Below are 26,153 nucleotides of genomic sequence, written 5' to 3'. Positions count from 1 at the left end.
CAAAGTCGGGTAAACAAAAGGGAAACCAGGAGGGGCTGGTAGCATGGACTGATCCTAGGCAAAGGCAGTAGTGATTTAAAACTTACGGTGCAACACATCCGTTTGAACTTTTGATCCCCAGATGGCGGAACTGTTTAATAAGGATTAGGAGATATGGCTTTGTTGAAGGAGGTACCATTCCCTGTGTGCCAACTCCTGATCCTGCTTACATTATCACAATGTGAAGTCTCAGCTGCTTCTACTGCTATCCATGCCTTTGCGTGTCATGAACTCTAACCTTTGAAACTGTAAGTCCAATTAAATGCCTGTTGTCTGGGTCCTGGTGCTTTGTCACGGCAATCGAAAAGCAATGAATATGTGTTTTTGTTAAAAGTTCTTGGGGTCGGGTTGGGGATTTAGCTCAGTGGTAGAGCGCTTGCCTACCAAGCGCAAGGCCCTGGGTTCGGTCCCCAGCTCCGAAAAAAAGAAAAAAGAAAAAAAAAAGTTCTTGGGGTCAGTGTCTCCTTTCCTGAGACACCCAGTGTTCTCATCTTGTAACAGCAAACGTGCATATATACACACATGGACATGCAAGTACGTATAGACGAACTGAATTCTCTAATCTAAGCACTAACAGGCCCTGACTCAGCGCAGATTCCAAGATCAGAAGTGATCAGCTGTGTTCATCCCTGGCCAGGGTCTTTAAATTCTAACGATGGCGTATGATTCACTTTTTTTTCAGTTAGTAATATTGTGGGACCCATCTCCTGTCAAAACACGTTATCAACATTCCTTCTGTGGATGCACACTGTTGAGTTCCATACGTGTATATGATTAACTTTATCTGTGCCTTACTGGCAGATGCTTTAATTACTTCAGTCTTTGTTATTAAAATCAGTGCACTGTGAATCAACTCTAGGACACCATTTCACTCTTTTTTTTAAGATTTATTTATTTATTTCATGTATGTGAGTACACTGTATAGCTAGCTGTCTTCAGACACCAGAAGAGGGCATCGGATCCCATTGCAGATGGTTGTGAACCACCATGTGGTTGCTGGGATTTGAACTCAGGGCCTCTGAAGACCATTTCAGTCTTGTGGATGGTTTGCAGGATATTATTCTCGGGAGAGAAATATTTGAATCAAAAAGCATATACACTTACAATCTTGTTAGGTGATATACTTTTCTATGTGTATGTCATTCGGTGATGAAAATGTACCCAATCCAAAATTTCCAACTACGTAAAGAAAGACAGGAAGTGTCAGTCTTTCTCAAGTTGCTACAGCCGCTACCTGCCTCTCCCAGAGGCAGGAACCAACTTCTGATACATGTTTCCAAATTACATTTTGTACATTATGGATATTTATAATACAAAAACTTGTATATGTTTCTATAAAATTATTCAGGTAAAGGTATGTGGTTGTGTTTCGTCACAATCTAGAACAGCATTTCTCAAAATGCAGGTCACAACCCCTTTGGGAGTCGAATGACCTCTTCACAGGGGTCATCTAAGACGTATACAGATGTATACATTGCAATTCATAACAGTGACAAAATTACAGTTATGAATAGCAATGAGAATAATTTATGGTTGGGGGGTCTCCACAACATTAGGAACTGTATTAAAGGGTCACGGCATTAGGCTTTAAAGGAGCAGAAGACTTGCCAAGAGATGAATCATCTGGTTTAAATATTCCTGTTAGGAATAAGGATTCATTCTCTCATTCATTCCTTAGCAGCTGTTGTGCATATGTCACATTATTTCATATATTCTATTATATATGTATAAGATATAGCACATATATATTATCCACTATATATGATGGGCTTCATTTAATATATGTGCATATTGTGAATACATAGATCCATTGTGGGTAGATAGATGATAGATGAGAGAGAGATGTGAGGGGATCTCATTCTGAAACAATGGTTTCATTAGATCTCGCTGTGTATTAGATTCCACGGGGAACAGTAGATGTTTTCACTCTGGATAGAAGAGAAGATACAGATTTGCCTGGTCATACTGTGATGAATATTCCTGTATAGATTTTTTGCAACCATCTGAGATTTTTCTTTCTTCATCCCGCTGATGGACATCAACCAATCAACTGCTATCTGTTGCCCTTTTATACTCTTCTTTCCCAGTATTAGAAGGACACGCATTCCCTCTCTCTTTAAATTTCAGCTCATCTGCAGAGAAAACACAATAGAATCTCATCTTTTACCTTTTAGCAAAAGAATGTAAAAGAGAAGTGGAGCAGGTCTTTGTGGGTTCTTTTCCCTCCCCTTATATCCCAATTCCTTTTATCCCACAACACTAAATAGAAAAAAAAAAAACATCAACAACAAACTGTGTGCACTCTTTGTTTAAGGTGTCCTTCTCTGTAGTGACAAATCTGGAATTTTGGTTTCTTTAAAAAAACACAGAAACATTGTAATAATAAGATTTTGTTTTAAGCCCAGGTATGGAGATATAGGCTGCTTCTGATTGTGTGTAGCAGCTAACTATGATTTGCCTCATGCTCTAGCAGAAGTGTGTTTTTGACAGCTTCCGATAACTTTTTGTGATTGTGTGACATTTGGAATTCTGGGAACTTTACAAGAGGTTTATAAATACTAGAGTCCTGAGAGGCCAGATGAGTGGCTGTTGACCATTTAGGGTGTTTATTTGCAGTTCGTTAGTAACTATGGTCAAAGAAGAAGTGAAGGGAAAAAAAATAGAATTGGGGATTTTCTGAATCCCCACGCCCCTCTATCTTTGTTGTTCTTTGTTGTTTCTTTTTGTTGTTGTTGTTGTTGTTTTTCTATTTAATGTTGTGGGATAAAAGGAATTGGGATATAAGGGGAGAGAAAAGAACCCACAAAGACCTGCTCCACTTCTCTTTTATTTTGCTGAAACGTAACAGAAAGCAGCTGACCTGCTACAGTGTTTGTGTTCCAGTTCCCTTGGAAGGGTAGACCAGTACATGGATGCCTTTCTGTGGCAGTTTTGGCAGGAAATAACAAGGCTTAGCAGCTTTCTTGTCTGCCCTCAGATCTGCTCTGCATACTACTGCGGCCAGTGACTGTTAAGAAAACACATTTTTCTAGCATACAGAAATCTTGACTTTGGTAGGATTCCGTTCCAATGATATGAAGTGGGCATGTATCCTGAAGTGACAGTGACAGGATAATTGAAGTCTGCTATGAGTACTCAAGGCCCCCTAGTGATCAATGGAGTAGTCAAACACACAGTCGATGACCCCATTCGATGATGGTTTTAAGCACATCGAACAAACATCGTGAAACAGAGGACCCGCACAGCAGTCTGCATTTCCTCCTTTTCCTTTGCTTTTCTGAGGCCAACAGAAAGGACAAACCTTAATCTTGTGCAATTCCCACCCACGAGCTGTGCTGTTGTGGACTATGGAAGGTTTCTTTTATCTTATTGGCTTTGAGAAGACAGTCCATTTTTTTTTTCCTGGATAAGCCAGCAGGCTTCAGGCCCAGAGCTCCCTGGAGACCACATGTGGTTTACGATGGACAAATGCTTTGAAACAGATTCCTGGCTTTCCTTCAGGATTATGGAGCTGACAGGCAGCTGCCACCCACATAGAAAGATGATGTCCGGTGCTGGCTAACACGGGAACCCTGAGGGTATAGATGGTATAAACCACAAGCCTGGAGAGTTGGCCCTCAAGTTACTACTCCCCCAGAATTTGGATGGCCACTTCACTGGGCCATTACCCTACAGTTACTCTTCTGTAAGTCATCCAAAGATATTTTTAATTGCTCTGACACACCCTGGTGGATATTAAAATACAGTAATAAATCCTAAAAGGCTCTATTTCCTATAGGTATATTTTATAACTTAAAAACTACAGACGAAAACGGGCCAAGATTCTAAGTCTTCAAATTTTCTACTTACTTCAGCGTAAGCCAAATAAACTAGTGGCTATTGATCTTTTTTTTTTAATTTTAAGTAGCTTTTTTAAAAGTTTGGAAAAAATAAGAATATATCCAAGGCTTTTTAAACTTAGTCTGAACTGTAGAGGACACCCTGTGTGAGCCCCTATGGTCCCAGTGTCATCTTAGGACTCCCAAGTTGGACCTGCTACTGAGTTTCATACAGCGTTTTCCTTCCTTCCTTTCTTTTCTTCCTTCCTCTCTCCCTTCTTCCCCTCCCACCCAAGTTCCTTTCCTCCTTAAAATAAAAGCATTTTTCATGCACTTGCATTTGCATTTGCACCGACTCACTAGACAATCCTCACGGTGCACACATCAAGGCAAATTTCCTTTTTTAAACGTTTTAACTATTATTAAAGTGCTAAAGTCTTACCCCAAAGCTCACGGCAGAATTCAAGTGTTCTGGTTCATCAGTCCATTTTGTAGAAAATGAGTCTTAAAGGTAGTGTGTTTAATAGTATTTGGAGGGAATTTTAAGGAGTTTGAGTCTTCAGGCTGCTGTGTTGTGTCCTGCTTGCTTTTTCTACCATGGGTCCTAAGTACCCCTCCTTTGTCTGTTGGTCTTCTTTGCATGTCTGTACACCATCATGTCTGAAACATCATTATAGTAAAAAGTACAGCTATTTCACATACCACAAAGGAAGAATGTTCTAGCAAAACATCACGATGCCTTCTTAGCTCTTTGAGTTTTTGTTTTACATTTGTTGCAAATGCTCCTTTTAGCTTAAGACAGCTTGACTTCCTATTTGATTGTGTGGGCCTAGAAGGTTATGGGATCTGACATGCTTACATCAACAGGGGCTGTGTCTGTCCCTGCACTCCTCAGAACCATCACTATTAGTATTTCAGCACATGTCATGTGCCAGCCAGTGTGTTAAGTCACATGAAAGACTCTGTGATTTCTTCCTAAGCTGCTTTATCTCCTCTGCGATTTGATGATACTGGGGGTTCCTCCCCCAACAACCATTTCTTTCAATTAGCATCAAACTTTGTCCCTGAGAAAATTTCATCTCAAGAATGAGTAGTTCATACAGCCTTTTGAATAACATTTTAAATGTCAGTCAAAATCAGTTTGCATAGAGCCAGTCCTTGACAAAACAGCCAAAGGAATAATGACCAAGTTTACTAGTGTGCAACTACTGTCACATACATCACAGTTGTCATCATGACAGAGACGGTGAGACACGATCAAATCAAAACTAGCCTCATTTCATACACACTCACGTAAGAGATCTGGGCATTTTCTATTTATTTGTTTGTTTGCTTGCTTATTTTAGTGATAGGAAGGATTGAGTTCAAGACATTGGGCATTCTGTCACTAAGGTTAATACCTAGTTTTTTCTTCCTCCCCACCCCCATATTTGGTACTTTTCATTTCAAAACAGACTCTTTTAAGTCATCCAGCCTTTTATTGAACTTGTGGAGGTAGCTGGTCTTTACTACCTTATGGGTTCTTCTTTTTCCCCACCCTTTACCCCGCCTACCTCCTTTCATAGCCTATCACTGATGGGAGAGAAGGAAGGATAGAGGGGACAGGGAGAGAGACCCTTACATCTAAATTCTTTCTTGTTTCTTCTTTGAGTACGGCAACTAACAAACTGCAACAACCTCCCTGAACAACCACCAACCACCAAACCCACCTGTCGGGGCCCTCTGAAGTTCCCAGAATTCCAAACGTCAAACAATCACAGAAAACTATCTGCATCTGGCAAAGCCATGCCTCTCTGCTAGATCAGGAAGCCAATCATAGTCTGCTGCTCTGAAGCAGTCCCATATCTTCACACCTGGGATTAAAATGAAAACGCTTTCTTATTCTCTCTCTCTCTCTCTTTTTTTAAGAAAACAAAATTCCAAAATTATCAGTACATGTGGCCTTCCGGTCTAAGCCTCCCAAGTAGCTGGGATCCCAGGCCTTGTGCCACCAGGCTCAGCTGAGACTGCACATCTTAAGAGAAATGGAAACTTTGCTCAGAGTTGGACATGGTGGGGCACATCTGTGATCCCAGCATTCAGGAGGCTGATGTAAGGGGACCAATCCAAGTTTCAGGCCAGTCTACATCATGAGGCCCTGATGTAAAAATACAAAACCAACCCAAAAACACCTTGCTCAAAGCCAGCTCCCTGAAACCTTCCAAAGAGAAACTCTATTTGACGCCTTGACTTGTTCCCAAAGCCTGCAATACATTGCACCACACTCTTTCAGAGCAAGTCCTACGAGCCATGGTAGGAGAATCCTTTGATGTATTTTAGTGGGTAGGATGCTCCAAGAACTGGGGTGACTTAGGACTGAATACAACAATCCGTAGACACCACAAGGCTTCTTTAGTGTTGGGCTAGGTGAGTTCTGGTTTGAACCTTGTGAAGGAAAGCTTCTTTGTTTCTCCCAGAGCCAATGCTGGCTTATTTCAGAAAGTGCTGGAATATACAATCAGATAGATTTGACACCCAACCAATGTGCAATCTGTGAAGCTTAGACATCAGTATGAAAATTTACTACAATGATTATCTTTCCGTTCGATGGAGGAACGTTTTGTTTCTATAGTAACTGTTCTAGACCCGTGTGTACTGACATACTGACTATACTTCTGAAGTATGCAGCCCGTCCTTATGGGAGTACACATCATCTTGAAAGGGCTTTTTGCCTTCCAATAAACACTGACATTTTTTTTTATCCTTTTCACCTGATTTCAGAATAAAATAAAACTTTGTTTGTAAGAATTGCTAAGGAAAAGTTTGAGGAAATGAGAACCTTGAGTGACTCGGCCTTTTGCAGCTGTCATGGGAGAGTAGCTACTCGGTCCCCAAGTGATTTCTGGGAACACACGCCCGCTCTCTGCATAGCTGTATTTCTCCCAGCCTGTATTTTCCAAGCATCATCGTGTTTTCTGTGTTTGGGATGTTGCTATGCAAAACACTATAAAAGAGTAGGGTTGTTTTTTTTTTTCCTGAGGCAATCAAGAGCTGAGCAGATGCAAGTTTAGGATGATACAACCGTTTCTTAGAACAGCTTTAGAGATCCTTGGGGAATGGTGTAAGAATGTTCATGATAAGAAGGGATAAAGGCCTAAATTGTCATTCCACATGACCAAGGTCATGTGCCAGCAGCTCCATAGCTATTGACACCACTTAAGCAGCATTTCAAAAACTGCTCTCACTTGGATTTTTGCAAACAAAGGCCTTCTCTATTTTCTTCTTCAAACTCAGTCTCGGTGAGCTAGTCCCTTTATAAATGACATGGTACAGCCTTATTAAGGCAAGGAGACAAACCAAGGCTACAACCTGGGATGTTTGTTTTTAATGTGTCGTTGCTTCGTTTTTCACATTATCTTGCCTTTATTTGTGAATTTTAATTCCAGTTTTACTAATAGATGCACAGATGCTGTAGATATTTGATAGATCTGTTCAAGAAGAACTGTGAAATGTGTTCATTATATCCTGAGCAAACATCGTTTACAGACTCTAAGATCCAGAGTCTCCACAACCTCAGAGACAGCATGAGCTTCCTTAAGGTCTGGAGTGAGGGCTAGACAATGGCTCAGTGAGTAAGGATCTGGGTTCAAATCCCCAGTGCCCACATAAAAAGTAGAGTGTGGCCCCATGTGAGCCTGTGACTCTGGAGGAGTAAGTAGCATTGGTGGGACTTGCCAGCCAGCCAGCCAGTCATCACACTAGCTCCAAATTCAATGAGAAACCTCCTCTCAATCTTATAAGGAAGTGACAGAGCAGGATACCTGATGCCTTTCTTAACACCTGTGATACTTTTACCATCATGCACACACCTCTGCATATCCCACATAACAGAAAGTCGGAAAGAAAGAGAGAAAGCGACAAAGTGTAGTCATTTATAAGCTAAGTTCTGCGCCTGCAAAGGTTATTAGCAACTGTCTCCAGAAGTCCCAAGTAAGATATGGGATATTCGGGTGTGGAGAGAATATCTTGTGCATTGTATGGATGCATCACCTGTCAATTAAAAAGCCTGACTTACACAGGAAACAGAAGGTGGGACATGTGGGAGGCGGGAAGAATTCCAGGACCGAGCCAGGGGGAAGAGATTAACCTGGAAAGATAAGAGGAGACAGATGCATGGTACCCAGGCAATGGCCAGCAAGTGGCAGAGTGTAGGTTAAAATAAATGGGATATTTTAAGTTAAATCTGGTCAGAGTATACCATAGTTATATGACCAAGATATTTGTAAATGTATTTTGAGTCTGGGTCTTATTTCTAGGAGCATGGGGCTGGGAGGAAGAACTGGACAAACTTCTACACAGGTAGTATATGTCTTCAGGCCTGCCTGCCTTCATCCCCTACTACAGTGCCCAGCATCCCATCCTCCAACCTCATGAGATACCACCAGACTCAGTTATCTATGTGGGCACCACACAGTCAGACAAATAAAAGAACAGAGCACATGTAGGGGGCTCACAAAAGTCACAAATGTGCAGTAACATTGGGCAAGGCAGAAGCTTGACACCAAGAGAGGATTTTTAAGACAACAAAAGATATCCAAGGACACACTAGCCCCTTGATGACAGGGGGTCTCTACCTCTGCACAAAGGGGAATGGTGGAAAGCATGGAGGCCTTCTCTTGCTTCCTCGTGTTGCCACGTTTACTCCACAGCACAATACACTCCTGCCTTTTCAGACCTCAGAGGCAGGAGCATCTCAGAACAGAGCAACCTCTACTCTGCCTTCTCTCTGTCAGCCCTGAAAAAGAACTCACAAAAGAAGGGGCCACAGAGGATGTTCTCTGTCTTGTCTTGGAATAATCTGCTCCCTACATCAGCAGCAGGAAGAGGCCAAGAGCTTCCTTGCAGATAATGGTTTACAGTCCACAGCAGGTACTAGGGAGCTGGCTCTGAGGTTGAGTTTGCTTGTGTTTCTTGCAGAGGACCTAGGTTTGATTTCCAGCACCCATGTGGTGGCACAGAACCCTCCACCAAAACCCTCTTCTCGTTTCCATGGGTGCCAAGCCCACATGTACCTCACATGCATATGTGTGTGCAAACAAAGCATTCATTTAGCAAAAGTAATGTTTTTTAATACACAGCAATTTCCACTGTTGGTTTTCATTCCTTGCAGCTCCCCCGTGATGGCCAAAGTCACCAGGTTCCTTGTCTAATTTGTTTAAAAAAAACAAAAAACAAACAAACAAAAAAACTTCAATATACTGTGTTAGTCTGTATTCCTACGTTTTTAGGCTATGGTGAATATCTTTTAGTTTCGGTTACATTGAGCTAAGATTATTTGGCCAGGTTATATCTGCAGCTAAATTATATCTGTGTCTATATGAGAGTCAGCATAACTACAGAAAAACCTACTGTAGAATACAGAATCAAGTCAAAAGTAATACAATGAAAAAGAACAGACATAATGAGACAGAAGTCATGATCCTGCGAAGCCCGCTGCCACAGCGAGGGCTCAACTTAGTCAGAGGGCTGCTTTCCTTAGGACAACACCAGGCTTTTCATCCTTTCTTGGCACGGCATCCGTGGAGGTGAGTCCAGGCAACACCAGGCTTGGCATACATCCGTGCATGTCAGTCCAGGCAGTACCAGCTACACACAATGGAAGACGGCTCACAGTTTCATCGTGCAAAGAATGATAAGAGGGACGAGCATCATTGACACTCTCTCATGTTTTAACACACACAGCACATAGTCACACATACATGCATACACAAACACACATAGACATACTACACACAGACACATATACACACAGATACATACACATATACATACAAACACATAAACACACAGAGACATACACGCATACATACACATACATTCACAAAGACACAAATGCACACATACACACATGCTCACAAACACAGAGAAACATAGATACATACATGTACATACAAACACACAGACACATATACACTTACAAGATACACAGATATACATGCACACGTACACACACACACCAGTAGAAAATCTCTAAACTTGTGAAGGCAGAACCCAAACCTGAAATGTATGGATTTCGTGTCCTTCCTGACCTATTGGGCCGATAAGCAAAGCAGTGGGCATTGCTCAAATAGGAAGTAAATCTGCTTATTAAATTGGGTTAAAAATAAAATGACTCCATGTTTCAAAGGCATTAAAAAACAATAAAATGAAACATAACAACATTGTTTCATTTTCATTTCTATAGACATAATAGACAAAGGCTTACAGGGGTCTGCACAATTAGAAGGGCCCATGGTAAATTAACTCAGTCCTAATCTCATATGCAAGTGTAGTTTTATTCTACGTTACTGACAAAGAAACTGAGGCATGGCGAGGTCAAGGTCATGGGATCACCACACTCAAGATCCTTTAGAGGACCTAAGGACCCACCCCTTCCTAAGGTTTCCTGTCTCGCACCCCAATCCCTGCACACTAATCCCTGCATTTGTAGATCAGAATAGTTTAACTGAATGGGGTTCACAGACAAGGAAAGGGTGGGAGGGAACAGGGCAGGCAGGCAGCTCAGGGGGTGCTGAGAAGTATAAGAAAGGTGTTTTGATGTTTAGAAATAGGCCCCTAGGAACAAGAACTGAAGAAAACTGGTCAGTTACAGTTCAAAAGAAAGACAACATTGTTTCCAAAGCTGGTAAGAAAGTTGAGCATACAGTCTCCTGAGACCTCTTGTTTACTGTGCATCTGTCTGTTCAGGCCATTGTGCTTCCCATATAAATGGCCCGCACAGATCACTCAAGGACCCAGGAGATTGTGGAGCCTTGGGGAGTGACTCCTAGCAGGAAGAAGCTAATGTCCTATCTGAGGAGTGAGATGTGAAGTTTATGTTTTTTTGCTTCCTATTCTGCCAGGAACTGGAGTATCTGGAGCATACTCTCACTGCCATGGAGGCAGCTGCCAGTGTGCCTTCCTCACCATGGTGGACTGTAAGCCTTTGAACTGCAAGCCAAATACATTGTTTACTTCAACTTACAGCAATAAATAATATTAAAGATAGTACTGGCCCAGAGTTAACCCTGTGGGAATCATGATGGAATGCCCTGAAAATGAGAGGAGAAATCCAAGACCTGGGGAAATCTGCAGTCTGCAGCATTGAGACAGAAAAAGGAAGCCACCATGACATCTATTAGGAGCTGCTGGTCACCTGGGAGTTGCGCTGAAAATAGGTGTCTAAGTTTAGCAATATCGAAAGAATTTAAGCTTTACAAAGTCAATTATTATAGATACTGGTAACAATGTTGCATTGTATTGCCCCCTTCAAATACTGGAATGTTTGTTAAGATTCATAATCTGCATAATTTCTCTGGAAGGGGCTTACTTGCAGCTGGTGAATAGAATTCTTCACAGTGTATGTTGATGGCTATATAGTCTGGTTCCATAATATTTAACAAACTTTTTTGGTTTTGAGTCTGTATTTGCTGTATTTCGTTTCATTTCATGTCTCCTGCAATTTCTTCATGCATATTGTACATACAAAAACTTGAAAACTCCTTTGGACAAAGTAGCTAAGAGAAGACATTGGTTTTGAATACTAAAGCTGGGTTTAGATGTAAATATTTAATAATGCTTTAAAAGTTTTAAAAAAAGATAGTACTGGAATTGGAAACATTGTTATGTGAAATCAGAGTTTAATAGGACATTTCAGAAAGAGTATGGAAGACTAGAGGCCAATAGAAATGCAGATAGTGAAAGCTCATGAGGTTTCTGAGAGGACTAGGAATTGGACCAGAAGACATTCATGTTTTATTTTTTTCAAAATAAAAAGGCTGTGTTCTGTTCGTGTCCTGATTATTTAAGTGAGGATTTAAAAATAACAGACTAAGCTGAGCTTATTGGTACAAATGCTAGTGATCCCAGAACTCTCCAGGCAGAGGAAAGAGCAGGTCAAGGTGAGGCCTAGCCTGACTTACATGAGACCTTCTCAAAACACAAGTAATGACCTGGTTGATGTGGCAGAAAAAAAAAATCAGCATTCAGGCTGCACCAAGGCTGCTACCCATAACTCTTAGCAAGGATGCACCAAGAAAGAGCTGCAAGTGGTGTTAAGAAGTGTAGGAAGTGTGTGGTTCACAAGGAGGCATGTCGGCAAATGCAGACAAAACCTCTGTGTCTGTTAAAGAGGTTAGCCCCACTGAGAAGCTACACATAGGCTTTGCTCAACACAGAACAGTGAGAAGAACACAGAACAGTGAGAAGAACACAGAACAGTGAGAAGAACACAGAACAGTGAGAAGAACACAGAACAGTGAGAAGAACACAGAACAGTGAGAAGAACACAGAACAGTGAGAAGAACACAGAATAGTAAGAAGACACAGAACAGTGAGAAGAACACAGAATAGTAAGAAGACACAGAACAGTGAGAAGAACACAGAACAGTAAGAAGAACACAGAACAGTGAGAAAAACACAGAACAGTGAGAACACAGAACAGTAAGAACACAGAACAGTGAGAAGAACACAGAACAGTGAGAAGAACACAGAACAGTGAGAAGAAGACAGAACAGTAAGAAGAACACAGAACAGTGAGAAGAACACAGAACAGTGAGAAGAAGACAGAACAGTGAGAAGAACACAGAACAGTGAGAAGAACACAGAACAGTGAGAAGAAGACAGAACAGTAAGAAGAACACAGAACAGTGAGAAGAACACAGAACAGTGAGAAGAACACAGAACAGTAAGAAGAACACAGAACAGTAAGAAGAACACAGAACAGTGAGAAGAACACAGAACAGTAAGAACACAGAACAGTGAGAAGAACACAGAACAGTGAGAAGAACACAGAACAGTGAGAAGAAGACAGAACAGTAAGAAGAACACAGAACAGTGAGAAGAACACAGAACAGTGAGAAGAAGACAGAACAGTGAGAAGAACACAGAACAGTGAGAAGAACACAGAACAGTGAGAAGAACACAGAACAGTAAGAAGAACACAGAACAGTAAGAAGAACACAGAACAGTGAGAAGAACACAGAACAGTAAGAACACAGAACAGTGAGAAGAACACAGAACAGTGAGAAGAAGACAGAACAGTAAGAAGAACACAGAACAGTGAGAAGAACACAGAACAGTAAGAAGAACACAGAACAGTAAGAAGAACACAGAACAGTGAGAAGAACACAGAACAGTGAGAAGAACACAGAACAGTAAGAAGAACACAGAACAGTAAGAAGAACACAGAACAGTGAGAAGAACACAGAACAGTAAGAACACAGAACAGTGAGAAGAACACAGAACAGTGAGAAGAACACAGAACAGTGAGAAGAAGACAGAACAGTAAGAAGAACACAGAACAGTGAGAAGAACACAGAACAGTGAGAAGAAGACAGAACAGTGAGAAGAACACAGAACAGTGAGAAGAACACAGAACAGTGAGAAGAACACAGAACAGTAAGAAGAACACAGAACAGTAAGAAGAACACAGAACAGTGAGAAGAACACAGAACAGTGAGAAGAACACAGAACAGTAAGAAGAACACAGAACAGTGAGAAGAACACAGAACAGTGAGAAGAACACAGAACAGTAAGAAGAACACAGAACAGTAAGAAGAACACAGAACAGTGAGAAGAACACAGAACAGTAAGAACACAGAACAGTGAGAAGAACACAGAACAGTGAGAAGAACACAGAACAGTGAGAAGAAGACAGAACAGTAAGAAGAACACAGAACAGTGAGAAGAACACAGAACAGTGAGAAGAAGACAGAACAGTAAGAAGAACACAGAACAGTGAGAAGAACACAGAACAGTGAGAAGAACACAGAACAGTAAGAAGAACACAGAACAGTAAGAAGAACACAGAACAGTGAGAAGAACACAGAACAGTAAGAACACAGAACAGTGAGAAGAACACAGAACAGTGAGAAGAACACAGAACAGTGAGAAGAAGACAGAACAGTAAGAAGAACACAGAACAGTGAGAAGAACACAGAACAGTGAGAAGAAGACAGAACAGTGAGAAGAACACAGAACAGTGAGAAGAACACAGAACAGTGAGAAGAACACAGAACAGTAAGAAGAACACAGAACAGTAAGAAGAACACAGAACAGTGAGAAGAACACAGAACAGTAAGAACACAGAACAGTGAGAAGAACACAGAACAGTGAGAAGAAGACAGAACAGTAAGAAGAACACAGAACAGTGAGAAGAACACAGAACAGTAAGAAGAACACAGAACAGTAAGAAGAACACAGAACAGTGAGAAGAACACAGAACAGTGAGAAGAACACAGAACAGTGAGAAGAACACAGAACAGTGAGAAGAACACAGAACAGTGAGAAGAACACAGAACAGTGAGAAGAACACAGAACAGTGAGAAGAACACAGAACAGTAAGAAGAACACAGAACAGTAAGAAGAACACGGAACAGTGAGAAGAACACGGAACAGTGAGAAGAACACGGAACAGTGAGAAGAACACAGAACAGTAAGAAGAACACAGAACAGTAAGAAGAACACAGAACAGTGAGAAGAACACAGAACAGTGAGAAGAACACGGAACAGTGAGAAGAACACAGAACAGTAAGAAGAACACAGAACAGTAAGAAGAACACAGAACAGTGAGAAGAACACAGAACAGTGAGAAGAACACAGAACAGTGAGAACACAGAACAGTGAGAAGAAGACAGAACAGTGAGAAGAACACAGAACAGTGAGAAGAACACAGAACAGTGAGAAGAAGACAGAACAGTGAGAAGAACACAGAACAGTGAGAAGAACACAGAACACCACCACAGGAGAGCCTAAACTTCAAGAGCCCTTGCTGATGCCTCCCCAGTGTGTTATTTTGCATTTGACATTTTCATACACAACACTATTAAGTATCGCAACTTTATAAGGACCGTGAGTTGCTCAGCTTATTAAAGAACAAGGCAAGAGATGCCGCCTCTCTTTTCTCAGAAGAAACTCCAGAAGATTCAAACTTTTCAATAATTGGAACTTCTAGAAAATGCAAGCGTGTGCTGGAAAGGATTCAAAAGCAGAAGAACAGTTGTTATGGTCGGTGATCTCCGAGTCTCCACTGAGACTCACCTCTTTATTCCCAGAGCACCTACCTAATCATCTGGAGACTTAAAATCACTCTAAGTGATAAGAACCTGCCCATTGGGGGCCCTCACTTAATCCTGTCAAGCATGTGAACTTAATTCTTTTGAAAATACCAGAGAGCTGTTGGTGATCTCTCTACTCTGCTGAAGGACAAAGTTCGAGCAAATGGGTCATGGCTATGGGCCAAACCTTGTGTGCGTGCGTGCATGTGCCTGTACCTGTGCCTGTGCCTGTGCCTGTGCCTGTGCGTGCGTGCGTGCGTGCGTGTGTGGTGTGTGGTATGTAAGAGGCAGGCACAAGCAGAGAGGAAGGGAGGGCAAGTGGAGTATGAGGGGTGACCATGCTGATAATACTAACATAACCATAAAGATCCTGATCAATGAATCCAGTAGGGTGGCCTGCTCTTCCCATGGAGGCACTGACTCTTAGGACGGACGCTAAAGACTTCGCATTAAGTGGCAGAGACAGGTCACAGCAGACTGCTGTATTTTAGGTTATGCCACCCAGCAGGCCAGCACCCTGTTCATGGCCTGCTCAGCCCTGCATGTTTGACTCCATGTTGAAAAGAGGGGTACGAGAGAAGGCTTCTTTAGACTCTTGCTCCTGGCAGTGTGTATTTAATATGGCATTGCTCTTGGCCATCTTAAGGACGGTGTTCAGCCTTCTGAGACTCACCTCTCTGTGTGGAGGCATGGAGGTCTCTGTGTTCACAGGCAGGCACAGGGGAGCCTGGGATGTTAGGCGCGCAGGGTCGTTCCTTCAAGGGATGGAATATAAAACCTGTTCTCTGCCCAGAGAGTTGAAGCAGATGTGGTTACTAGCCTGTGTAGTTTACTACCGTCTGTGTAGTGAGAGGCTTTCCAGCACCAACCCCTCCTCAAGACCCTTCTCACTTGTTTTTTGCAGTCAATCTATAGAATCCATCTTTAGAGAAGGTGTCGCATGAACTTTACAGAGAGTCTTGACATAGCCATGTCTGATCTGTATTTTGCTTACTTTGTCCCTCAAAGAAAATCAGACATGCGTTGTGAGTTCAGGATGGTGTTAACCATCTCAAGAGTAGGTTTTACCAGATTGTGCTGTTCTTAAATAAGCCTAAAATATAATAAACTCAAGATCAGACTCCTGAAGTTTGAACCAACACTGGCTAACTGAGCTATATTCTTGTCTCCTGAGACTTGTCTCTCTGCTGTCCATGAAGAAATGCAGAGGTCCCTATATTTCTCTGTGAGAAATGAGTAATATTAATGACTCAGCAGTCTACCAATGCCGTGTCTTTCTTACTCATCTGTGACAAAACACCCAACAAAAGCAAACCGAGGAAGTTTATTTTGTCGTGAAGTTCCCAGGTATACAGTCCGTCATGGCAGATGAACAGGAGGAGGCTGATGCATAGTCCACAGTCAGACACTAGAGTGATGGGTGCTGGGATTCTGCTCCCTTCCCCCTTCTTACTCAGCTCACGAAGCAGTAACTACACACATTCGGGTGACTTTCCACCTTAAACCCGTCTAGATAATACCTTACAGACAGGTCCAGGTTGGCTTACATGATGATTGTAAATTCCATTATAGTTGGAAATTGAAAATCAAGACCATCCATTATATGTTATAATCTCCCAATTTCTGTTTTTAGAAATCTAGGTCAAGAGCTCTCAGCCTGTGGGGCTGAGACCTTTTTGGGGAGCTGAACAACCCTTTTACAGGGATCACCTAAGACCATCTGCATATCAGATATTTACAATATGACTCATAACCAAAGCAAAATCACAGTTATGAAGTAGCAAGGAAAATAATTTTATGGTTGGGGTCACCACGACACGACATGAGGAACTGTATTAAAAGGTCACAACATTAGGAAGACTGAGAGCCACTGGTCTGGTGAAAATAGAAAACCAGCAGGTATCGAGTAGTAAGTATAAATGCTGAGTTTTAGTTTTGCTTATTTACCTGATTCTGTTTGTGTTTCTCTGATTTGCAATGCCATCTACTCTTTTCTTTACATTTATATCCCTGTAGTCAGGAACCATAAAGTAGAGAGGGCCCTTCTCCATGCCCTGCTCCTGTCATACACAGCCAGGAGCACCACAGGATTATTTTTCTTTGGTTCTACTAACATTGGACCCATTGTTCTCCTGAAAACCAATTAGGACCAGTTTAAGAACTGTTTAACCTCGGATTATTGGGTTTTAAGCAGTATTATATTCCCCACTAACCCAAGAGACATCTGCAACTTTCAGGAGATACTGTTGAATGTCTAAACTAGAAGAATTAGTTAGCCAGACATGATGCTAACTAGTCTACAATACAGACAATATCCCATTACGAGGATGATAACATCTCAAGCTGTCTACATTGCTAAAATGGAGAGGCCCTGATTGAAAGCAGATAAAATGCATGGAGTTTCCATGTCCAAGGACGCAATCTCGCAGTGTGTCCCCAGAGCACCCCAGAGTGGTGGTGCTGCCCACAGTGGACAGCTGTGGCTGCCCTTTAGGCTTCAAATCATCGGAGGACGTGCCATGTGGAAGGAAGGTGGCTTCTGTGGTCAATGCCTCACTACCTCCTGTATTCTTTCTATAGAAACGTATACTGGATTTTGGGAATTTTTGATTGTCTATATTTTAACATAATTTTTCATGATTTACTTTTGATATTAGTTTTCCTTTTTTTCTCTTTTATAAGTAAAAATATAGAAGATTTGGGCAAAACTTTACATTTTTCTGGAAACCTATGTGCGTTCAATTCTAAATGAACACAGAACAACTTCTAGATGGTCATTTAAATGGTAACTTAGAGATCACTCTCAAATCTATGACATTCAAGCTTGCTATGTCATTTTTCCTATTATTTGGGTGCTAGGAATTTAATCTCAGACCTCAGACCTGCTAAGCATTCATTCTACTACCGAACTACATCCCCCCAAACATTATGTATGTTACTTTACACATTCTACATAGTTGATTAGACAACCAGATTTATGGCAGGAAGCGTGACTCATTTGTGAACTCAGAAACAAAAACCTGTTTTAAGAGTTGGAAAAACATGTTGAAAAAAACAATACATAAAGGTCACAGACAACTCAGACACTCCAAAAACTCAATCTACGAAGTAACCCAGGGCCAGAGATGTAGCAGCACAGAGCACCCACTTCACACAGACATGGCCCTGGGTTCAAGTCCCACAATGGAGAGAGAAAGAGGAGCTTGTCCTGACAATGTATATAAAAAAAAATGTTGGCTTAAAGACAGTGTGGTTTTTACAGCTTTCGAGGCTATTACCTATACCACTTAAGCTTCACCAAAGTCTTCAGCTGCACGGGGAAGACTGACTCAGCCACATCTGACTTCTCTGCTCTCTTTAAAAGGTCTGAAGGTAGCTGGGCTGAGAAACCTAACAATGAAAAGCTAGCACCATCAGTCTTGCCGGTGGAGAGTGGTCTTAACATGTGAGATTTTTCTTGCCTCCCATTCTTTCAGATCACTTTAACTGAAAGCATATTGAAATGTTCTCGATTGTGTGACTTGTATTAGTAGATTATTTTCTATTTGTGAGTTTGATAGGAACCAAAGGGAACTTTTTTTTGAGCAGTCAGGAGCTGACCATGTTGGCCTGAGAGTAGAGTTCAGAAAGATCCTGATGCCCCACTCCCCCAAAAAATGTAAGGCAAAGTGCATTAAGAAAGCCATGGGCCACGGTGATCAAATGGGCCTCCTAAATGGCCTGCGGAAGCAGAAAGCAGCTTCAGCTTAGAAGCCAAGTTTGGGGTTTGCACCGTTTAGTTTTTGTCAACTTGACCCAAATTAGAGTCATCTGGGAGAGGGGAAATGACTCCATCAGACTGGCCAGCAAACATGGCTGTGTGGCATTTCTTGATTGTTGATTGATGTGGGAGGGCCCAGTTCACTTCGAGCAGTGCGACCCCTGGGCAGGGGATCCTGATGACTGTCTAACTGAACTTGTATGACTGTGGAGGGTTTGCAATGTTGCAGGTTCAGATCCTAATTACAGTTTAGCCATTCTCAGACTGCCACCTCTGTATGGGAACTCACATCCTGACTACAGATTAAAAAACCTACAGAATAAATTAAGAAAGCCCCAATTTCCCACCAATTGAAAGGTCTAAGAGTCATCAGATAGCAACTCAGGCTCATAGCTGTAACCTCCTAATTAATGTTCCCACCAACGCACTTGGAAAGTGCCTTGATGAAGGCCGTTCTTTGTTCTGTTAGTATAAAACTTGAGGAGTCCGAGGTTACATTGGAACATGGTATTTGGGATAGCCTAAACCTATATTGTTAGGCCATGAACACTCAAATTTGGCTCTAGATAGATAGATGATAGATAGATAGATAGATAGATAGATAGATAGATAGATAGATAGATAGATGGATGGATGATACATACAGAGAGAGAGAGAGAGAGAGAGAGAGAGAGAGAGAGAGAATATGAATGAGATGCTTTTAAGAAGCCAAAGCTGGCACTCTCTTCATTTAACAGATGTAGCAAATAAAGCAAAGAAATTAAGAAATTTGCTCAAGGTCAGGTGATAGGAAATAGAGTCTGGTTTCAGAACTGAGTCTGAAACAGAAAACCATAAGGTGGAGTCAAAAGCCTGGGACAGAATGCCATAAACTTTTCATTGGTCTAGGTATAACTTTATACTAAAACCGCATTGTTTTAATGTAGCCTACAGAGGAGAATTAGTCACATATCAAACTGACTTTCCTTACTAGTTCCAATTACCAAGCTTTTACATGTCAGCTAGCAAACAGCCTTTACCTCCGAACCTCAAAACGCTTTCACAGTAAGACTTCACTTTTAAAACAACCCGTACAATTTACCACTTTCGTTAGTATGCCTCACTACATTTAGCAGTGCACATCAAAAGCCTTAAAATACTTATCTCCTAATTTAGACATTCTTGTCCTCTAGAAGCACCTAAAATACACACATTTTATTACAAACATTCATTTATATGAATTTATAAAATTGAAACTTGAGAAATGTATACAACACTTTATGTGGTGGTTGAAAGATGGCCCTAGCATTCTAGAAAGTGTTGATAATCTCTATCACAACATGGAAAAACGTTCGTGTTTTCTTTTTACCTTTTGTGGAACGTGAAGCAGAGGAGGTGTATGGTACAGTACACTTTTAGTGACAATGTAAGGGCTAGAGTTAACCTGTAAGCCCCATAACTTCCCAGGATGCTGGGGGCTTCCGTTAATGTAAGATAACAAGTCAAGAGTTTCCGCTTCAGTTAGCAAGGTTGGTGGCCCCAACTGCACCGGAAGTGCTTGATCACCCGTAAGTGGGAGGTGTTTAGGCAGGAAATACGTCAGGATGTATGCTTGCCCCTGATTGGACGAAGGCAGAGAGTATGCAGCCTTGGGGGTTTGGTCTCTATAGGCTCCTGACTGACCAAACTCAGGACCATTTCTCTAGAAATCCTGGGAATGGACGTTGTGAGTGTTTACCTTCCTGGCCAGTACTTAATAAAACTTGCTTCAGTTGGACAATTGTGGTTTGGGTCTTTCTCTTCAAAATTTTCAGATTTAACAACAACTTTGTAAGATGAACTTTCCATAGTCAAAAAGCCTGAAGATATCAATCCTTGTTTTCAATGACTTTGAACTTCACCTCTTTTATTTTTATTTCTTTGGAGGGGGCTTAAGGGGATTGAATCTGGTGATATGTTTATAAAAAGATAAAGAGAGGTGTGATATGTTCTATGGTGAGGTATAGGGGAAGTGGGTGCCTCTGCCGGCCCATGCTGAGGCATCCCTTCCCTCTAATGGACCAGCACAGAGTATGGTATAGAATAGAGTTTATGTAGGGCATAGGGAGGGAAGTCAAGAGGGTAGTGGAGGCAGTGAAAGACAGAGAGGGAGACAGAGACAGACAGAGAGATAAGAGAAAGAGGCAGAGAGAGAAACAGTAGAGAAGTGGAGGCCAGCCATGAGCACATGGAGAGAGGGGGAAGGGAATGGGGAGAGAGAAGGGGGCAAGCAGTTACTTTTATAGCGAGTCAGGCATACCTGGCTGTTGCCAGGTAACCGTGAGGCAGAGTTTAGACGAAATGCTAACAGTAGGCCATCAGTTTTTTCACATTGTACTATGAAAAACAGAAAACTACCTAACTTCCTTTTAAAGTTATAGACAGAATGTCTAGTTTGATCTGCATTAGGTTAAACCTGCAAAGTCTCCCACAGCACCGACAAGGAATGGGTGTAGTTAACCTCCCTGGTTAGGACCACGAAGCCTTGGCATTTCATTCACCATCCATGGAACTATTAATGTATTTGTTGCATTTGCTCCCATTGTCCTGGCTGAAAGACGGCTCTTTAGAAATAGCCGGGAGCTTGACATGCCCACACCCTGTGTGGTTTGTGCTACCACAGCTCAATTTTGCTTCCTGGTTCATGAGTTATTCTAAATGCTAGCAACGTTTAAAAACAATAGCCTTAACAAGTCACTGAGAGCCAAAAGGAAAAGAGCACATGGTTGGCTTTCAACTCTGCTGCTATTCAGAGGGTTCATAATGTCCACACCTGGGAAGTGGGGCAGGGAAACAAGATTCTGATGTTCAGGGACAAATAAAAAGATTTGGGACCAGAAACATGGCTCAGTGGTTAAAAGTACTGACTACTCTTCCAGAGGACCCAGGTCCTATTCCCTGTACCCACAACTGACCTTTAACCACATTGCCAAGGGCATCTAATGCCTTCTGGTCACTGTAGGCCATGCACAGATGTGGTATAAAGACAGACATATATGCAGGCAAAACACCCACAGCCATGAGAGAAAAAAATTAAAAACTATTAAAAGATTCATGTCAATTTGAAATATGACAAAGACTGCAAAGCTAAGGTCTTAGAGGAATGAGGAGTCTAAGTCATAGCCTCTAAAGTTCCTGTGGCATATTCCTTAGACAAAAACTATAATATATAGTTGGAAAAATGTTGATAATACCTATTCATTTTTGTGTTTCTTTGATACCATGTCTAATTTCTTACTTGGAGCTAACATTAAAACCATACATTTATGATGGTTTTATGAAGTCTGCTATGATGAGGTTTTTTAAGAAGTTATTCTTTTCTTTCATCCGTTTTCATCCTTAAGTCACAACTATGAACCTCTCTCCTAAGCTTCTCCAACCTCAACTCTAAAACACAATCCAGAACCCAGTTTCTCCCGTCCTCTGAACCAGTGGCACATCAAGTCAGAGCTGAGGAGATATCCACACAGCTAAACAAAATAAACAGCTTGTTCTCAGCCCCATACGCCATTAAATATCTTCTTAGGTTACTAGCCAAAGTTGTAGACTTTGGGAAGTTTGTTTGGTTTCCATGTGGCTTAGTTTGGATTGTTTGAATTAGACCTTAGCACTGGGGGGGGGGGGGGGGGGGGTGGCGGCGCACTGGCTGAGGCACGCGTTAATTTTGCATACGCTGCCACCACACCGTCAGATGCTAATACTCCGTTCATTCAAAACTACACCGCTGGTTCGGGTGTAGAACTTTTGCGTCCAATCTGTTTTGTTTTATTCTGTGCTCAGTTCAGAGTTCTGTAGTCGTGATCTTCCGGTGACTGCTTTATGGCGGCCAAGATGGTTGAGATCAGCTGCCAAGACTTGGAATCTGGAGGAACACATGGACACAGTATTCTTTTTTTTCCCTGAAACGATCCAATTCCTCTTCCGGTTAGATGGGGAGATAGTGCCACCCAGGCTGTGGCCACCCATCTATCACACTGCTGGGAGAAGGCGGGCTTCCATAGACCCTCAGCAAGTTCTTCAACAGAAGGTTACTCACAAAGGAAGGTGCGATGCTATGAAAACTCACCCCAGGCAGCCTCTGGCTTTAGTTCTGAGAACTGCTGTGTTCTTTACTCAAGGACTTCACATTGCAATCAGACCGCAGTGAGAGGCTGGAAAGATGGGTTTCTACGCTTATGAATGCAAATGCGGCTTTTAAGTTGATTTTTTTTTTCTCTACAGCTATGAGACGAGATTACCTCAGGGGTCACAAGGTTTTTACTTGGATGGGACTGTCTAGAGGTTTTGGGTGTTTTGGGTTTCATTTTTTTTTGTAAAGTGTTCTGTTCAGCTTGATGGAAAAGCAAATACCGTCGTCATTATCACTGACCTTCCTCCACAGTGGCTTCGCTCCAGATTCTCGCCAGTAACTCTGACTAATCATCTGAGTCACCAAGTTTCACATGTTTATGTATTTCAACACAATTCCCAGGCTAACAGGATTTTATTTATTTTCTTGTTTCAGGACTCGGAAAGAATCAAGCGTCCTTCTGAGTTTCCGATCCGCTGTCACTGGGTGACTGGTTGGACCTTAGGTGGGTAGATGAGACTGCTGCTTGGCTAACAAAGGACCAAGAGTCACCAAAATGTCAAAGGAATAGTAAGAACGTCCAGCTTGAAGGAGATCCGGTTACTGATAAATGCTGTGTTTGTACTGTGGTAGTGGAGAGGATTTAAAATGAGAAGAACATTCAGTGAAAACACGGAAAATGAGGGCACTTACTGGTTATCAACATGGCGAAGATGTTGGCGTCTCGGTGATTCCCCTAGACTGCTCCCAGGTGTGGGCAGTTCCTGGCCAAACTCTTTCCCTCTGTCCCCCTTTCTATACTTTTCCACCCCTGCTTCTAGGCCCTCATGGCTCAGCTTCCAACGGTTTGCCTCTACCCCTTCTCCAGGCTCTCACGGTTAGCATTTTGTCTAAGCCCCTCCCCCACAGTTACTTGGCTACAGTCAGGTAGGCTCCGCCTCACAATTACCTGGCAATCGCCAAGGGAGCCTGGCTCACTACAAAAGGAGCTGCTTGCCCCCTCCTCTCTCTCTCTCTTGCTCCTCTCACGTTCTTACTCTCCTTTTCTTGTTCCCCTGCTCTCTCCCCACTCCTTTTCTCCCTCCCTCTCCACGTGTTCATGACTAGCCTCTACTTCACTCTTCTCTTTTCTCTTTCTCCTCCTCCTCCTCCTCCTCCTCTTCTTCTTTTCTTCTTCTTCTTCTTCTTCTTCTTCTTCTTCTTCTTCTTCTTCTTCTTCTTCTTCTTCTTCTTCTTCTTCTTCTTCTTCTTCTTCTTCTTCTTCTTTCTCCTCCTCCTTCTTCTTCCTCTCTCTCTCTCTCTCTCTCTCTCTCTCTCTCTCTCTCTCTCTCTCTCCCCCTTTCTTTGCTTCTACCACAGTCCTGACTCCCCTCCCCATGCCCTAAGTAAACTCTATACTATACCATCGTGTGGCTGGTCCCTCAGTGGGAAGGGAAGCCTCAGCATGGGCCCGCCGAGGCACCCACTTCCCCCACACCTGACTACACCTCCATAGAACATATCCCCTTCTCTTTATCTTTTTATAAGCACATCACTCACTCCTCTCCCTTACCCCCAATAAATCTCCTTTATTTACCAGATTTGTTGCACGGTGTGATTTCTCAGGGGGCCATCTTGACGTGAGCCCACCAGGTACTCCCCCAGATCTATTTTATACGTTATAATAACAGATGTACATCTTTGTTCTTGTAGCTCCTCTGAAAAATTATTAGTGGACAGTCGGAACTAACACCCCACTTACTAATGAAACATAACCCATCACTTTAATTATATTCTCATGTTTTCTGTATCTTTTGACATATCAGTCCCAGATTGTCTACAGACGATAGGTGTGTCCGAACCTTATGTCGATTCTTTACAAAGATTTATTTGTTTCCATTTTATGCATATGAATGTTTGGCCTTCGTGGTTTTTTTTTTTTTTCGTGTGTTTACCCCACATGCCTGGTGCCAGTGGAGGTCAGAAGAGTGCATTTGATCCCCTGGTACTGGATTTATGCATGGTTGTCAGCTGCCCTGTGGGTGCTGGGAACCAAATCCAAGTTCTCTGTAAGGGAACTCTTAACCACTGAGCCATCTTTCCCCAGGCTCTTACATAAGTTTTAAAGAGTAATCCCTAGGGTCTGGAGAGACGGCCTAGTTGGTAAGAAGGCTTGCTGCTCAATCGTGAAGACTTGAGTTCAAATCACTGCAGCCACATATAAAAAATAAAATATATCAAAATAACTGTGTATGGCTGTGCACACTTGAAACCTCAGTACTGCCTAGGGTGGAGCCAAGATGTTCCTGGGGCTTCCTGGCTACCAGACCAGCTCCAGGCTCAATGGGAGATCTGTGGCAAGGGAATAGGGTTGAAGAATGACAGAGCAGGATACACGGTGCCCTGCTCTACCCTTCAGGTATGTGCGCACACACACAAACACACACACACACACACACACAAATGCACACACACATCAATTTCCTATCAGTTTTCATATAATAATTGCATAAATCTTTCCTTTTTATTCTTTTATTTTATACATATTTAATTAAAATAGAATTACATCACTTATGCCCCTTCTGGTCCTCTTTTCAGCTACTCCTCAGTCCCATCCTAACCTCCTCCTTATTCCCTCTGAATTCATAGCCTCTTTTACCTTATTATTGTCACATACATTTATATGTATATATACATATATATTTATATACAAATACAGCATTCTGAGTCCATTTTTGTTGTTTGAATGTATATGGTCTTAGGACTGACCACTTTGTATTGGATAACCAATCCAGGGGCTCATTCCTGAGAGAGACCATTGAATAACTAATCAGGAGGCTCATCCCAGGGAGAGGCAATGTCTCCTTTTTTCAGCAATCAAAAACCTTTCTTTGTTCATGAATTGTTTTTTTCATGGCATCTCAAGCAGATAACGTTACACTTTTTTTTAAACATTTTCAAAGGTTCTTCATGAATGTTTTCTCATGTTAACCTCATTATCACATGCAGTGCAGAAATGCCTACCCCTCCCCCCTCACAGAGGAGAGAATTGAATTGTGTTATACATTTATCTTACTAGTTTAGACTCATGTGCTAAAGACCTACAGGTCATACTAGAATTGAAACTCCTATCCAAAACTATTTCAGAACCTTTATTACAGAAATTTAAAAATATGCCTCTAAATCTTCCTACTGTACGATTAATTCTAAAGCCTTGACAGAAACATTATGGCTCTGGTCATTGCAAGTATAATTTAATATTATATCACATTCATGTGATCCAGAGTTATCAATCATAGTCCAACAAATACAAAATATAACAGGAAAAATACAAGCTTATTATTTTAAAGTTTATTTATGATTCTTTATAAAATGTCCTACAGTGTTATATATAA

At 41.8% G+C, this 26,153-nt stretch overlaps 2 long non-coding RNA genes across 2 annotated transcripts; one reads left to right on the top strand and one right to left on the bottom strand.

Annotated features, from left to right (window-relative positions):
* Positions 1 to 1,785: 1,785 nt before the first annotated feature.
* LOC102550221 (uncharacterized) lies at positions 1,786 to 23,656 on the bottom strand. The gene is made up of 2 exons (XR_015641927.1): positions 23,473 to 23,656; positions 1,786 to 2,171 (listed from the first exon to the last, which is right to left on the bottom strand). It is a non-coding gene; the product is annotated as an uncharacterized LOC102550221 (long non-coding RNA).
* LOC148000314 (uncharacterized) lies at positions 22,333 to 24,348 on the top strand. The gene is made up of 2 exons (XR_015641928.1): positions 22,333 to 22,754; positions 23,215 to 24,348. It is a non-coding gene; the product is annotated as an uncharacterized LOC148000314 (long non-coding RNA).
* The last annotated feature ends 1,805 nt before the right edge of the window (positions 24,349 to 26,153 follow it).

Source organism: Rattus norvegicus, chromosome 17 (assembly GCF_021556685.1).
Source record: "Rattus norvegicus strain SHRSP/BbbUtx chromosome 17, alternate assembly SHRSP_T2T, whole genome shotgun sequence".
NCBI classification, from domain to species: domain Eukaryota; kingdom Metazoa; phylum Chordata; class Mammalia; order Rodentia; family Muridae; genus Rattus; species Rattus norvegicus.
The sequence above is the reverse complement of the archived record's forward strand: the minus strand, read 5'-3'. Positions and strand labels throughout refer to the sequence as shown.